Below are 3,351 nucleotides of genomic sequence, written 5' to 3'. Positions count from 1 at the left end.
TTTCTAATAGATTTTAAAAGATTATGTGCCTTATTGGAGTATTAATTGCAAATAACCAGACTGGATACTAAATCCATTTAATTGAGTTGGGGCCATATAAACTCAAGTATTTTTCAAACTAGGGCTCTTCTTCTAATTCTGCCAACTAAGACACTAACACAAATTGTGTTTTTTAAGGAGAAAAATGAATAGATATTTAGAAGAGAATAAACAATTGGAAACAAACTTTATGTTTACTATGTGAGAATTTACAAACCATTTCTATAATAAAATAATTATATGAAAACTTGTGAGAACAGTAAATTAACAAGTATCTTAGTATTTAGCCAGTTCCTTTGACTTACATACACATACATTTCTAGGCAGCACTTACAGAAAACTTAAATAGCAAGTTAATCTCTATCAAAGTCCAGCAAAGGAGAATAAGAGCAGTACCCAGGAAATTTATAGCCCTAGCAGAAAGAAGAGGCATTTCCAGACATATAAGGCATCTCCCCAGACCCTACCCTGACCCATATCCCTCATATGCATCTTCAAAAAAGCCCATGAGGAAGGGTTCATGGTCCCAGAATCTACATTCACTACCTCTGATGATGTGACCATGTTTTAAGTGGTACAAAGACAATCCACGGCTAACCATCTACTATACACACTCAAATAATCAGTTAACATCTTTAAGATATCTAATTGTGTTACCAAAGTTGTCCTAAAATTCTCATGAGAAACTAATGTTTGTATGCTTAATTTATTTCTCAAATAAAAACATTTACTCTTTTTATATGCGTATCAATTAGGATCGTGTTCTCTGTAAATAACAAAACCCTACAATGGCGGCTTCGAAGAAGCCTATGGACTAAATATCCAACCCTGAATGATACCAGCAGGCTCCTCACACATTTCCAGTCAGCTATGCTTAGTATACAGCTTCCTTAATCTTCCCACCTCATGGTCCCAACACAGCTGCTGCACCTCTGGATCTCAGTGTGTACTTTAGGAAGGAAAAGAAAGGAACAGAAGAAGGCTTAATGTCTGGATCAGAAAAGCAAAGCTTTGCCTGAAACTTCCCCATGTTGTCCTGGCCAGAATTGTGACACATAGACCCTGCTACCAGCAAGAGACTTGGGAAATCATTTCTAGATTCACTTCTAGCCTAGAGAGTTGAGGTAAGCAAGGGAGAAGGGTCTAGAAAGAAGACTGAAATAATCAACCTATACATTCACTCATGCTTGCTGCTCTTATACCTACAATGACTGTTTCAAAGACATTAATCTTTATTAGCCTTCACTATCAAGATTAACTCCATAATGATATACAATACATTGGCTAGTTAAATTCTAAAAAAAGAGATGAACTCCAACTGAAGTTGAATCCAAGGGATATCACGGGAAAAAGAAAGAAGTCTTTGGAATCCAGTAGACACGAGTAAGAACTACATTCCAGGACTTGGCAGCTATCTGCATGGGCACATTTATTTTTTGTCTTCAAAACAGTGTCTTTGTTTCTTTTGTTTTGACCGCAAACTTTCTTTTTGAAGATCTTATTTATTTATTTGACAGAGATCACAAGTAGACAGAGAGGCAGGCAGAGAGAGAGAGGAAAGCAGGGTCCCTGCCGAGCAGACTCGATGCAGGACTCCATCCCAGGACCCTGAGATCATGACCTGAGCTGAAGGCAGAGGCTTAACCCACTGAGCCACCCAGGCACCCTGGAAACATTCATTTATATTTTTAATTAATCAACATTAATTTTTAAAGCAGTTTTCTAATTTTAGTATATGTGGTATACCAGAGAGAATACAAAGCAGTTTTCAGTTTACAGAAAAATACAACAAAAAGTACAGAGTTCTCATCTACCCCCTTGCTCACAAAAAGTTTCTCCTAACATTAACATCTTGCATTAGTGTGGTTCAGCTGCATCCCCTGACGAACCAATAAATACATATTATTAATTATTATTTATTATTATGGAAGTCTGCAGTTTGTTAGGTTTCATTCTTTGTGTTTACATTCTATGTTTTTTAAAACTAACTTTTTATATCAATGTTAGGTTCACAGAAAATTTGAGTGGAAAGTACAGGAAGTTCTCACAGATTCCCTTTCTCCTATCAACCTCACTCACCATTTGTACATTTGTTATACATAGGACATTTATTATGATTGATGAGCCATCACTGGCATATCATTATCAAGCAAAGCCCACAGTCCACTTTGTGGTTCACACTTGGTGTTGTATATTCTAGGGTTTTGACAAATCTATATAACATGTGCCCATCCTAACAGCGTAGTACACAACAGTTTCCTTGCCCTAAAAATCCCTTGTGCTACATCTATTCCCCTCATGTCCCTGGCAATCAACCACTAATCTTTCTACTTTCACCTTAATACTTTCTACTTTCTCACACAACTTTTTCAGATCATCTTCTTTTACTTAGTAATACACTTTTAAGATTCCTCCATGTCTTTTCAAGGCTCAACAGCCCACTTCTTGAGACCACTTAAAAATATTCTGTTATACAGATGTAGCACAGTTTATCCATTCACCCATTTAAGGATATCTTGCTTGCATCCAAGATTTGGCAATTATGAATAAAGATGCTATAAATATTTGTGTGTAGGTTTTTGTGTGGACATGTTTTCGACTCCCTTGGGCAAATACCAAGGAAGACAATTACTAGATCATATGGTAAGAATACGTACCTTTGAAAAAAACTGATAAACTCTTCCCCAAAATGGCTATCCCATTTTGCATTCCTACCAGCAATGAATTAGGAGTTGTGCTACTAACTGGGTATCCTCACCAGCGTTTGATATTTCCAGTGTTCTGGATTTTGGTCATTCTAATAGGTGTGCAACAGTATCTCATTGTTTTAACTTGCAATTCCCTAATGATATATGATGCTGAGCATCTTTTCACAGCCATCTTATCAGCCATCAGTATATCTTATTTGGTGGGAAATGTATGTTCATATCTCTTGCTAATTTCTTAATCAGTCTCTTTGTTTTCTCATTGTTGAATTTTAACGGTTCTTGTATACTTTGGATACCAGTCATTTATCAGAAACATGTTTATACATCTGTAGCTTGTTGTGTCATTTTCCAATGAGTGTCTTTCACAGAGAAGAAGGCTCACGTTTTAATAAAGTCCAATGTACCAATTTTTATTTTCATGAATCATGATTTAGCATTATATCTAAAAGGTCACTGATGATTTACTCACATGCAGAATTTAAATAACAAAACAAATGAAGGAAAAAGACACAAACAAAAAAACAGGCTTCTAACTATAAAGAACAAACTGATGGTTACCAGGAGGGAAGTGGTTGGAAGGGTGGGGTAAATAAGTGATGGGGAT

This window comes from Mustela nigripes, chromosome 9 (genome assembly GCF_022355385.1).
Source record: "Mustela nigripes isolate SB6536 chromosome 9, MUSNIG.SB6536, whole genome shotgun sequence".
Classification (NCBI taxonomy): Eukaryota; Metazoa; Chordata; class Mammalia; order Carnivora; family Mustelidae; genus Mustela; species Mustela nigripes.
Note: the sequence above shows the minus strand (reverse complement) of the source record.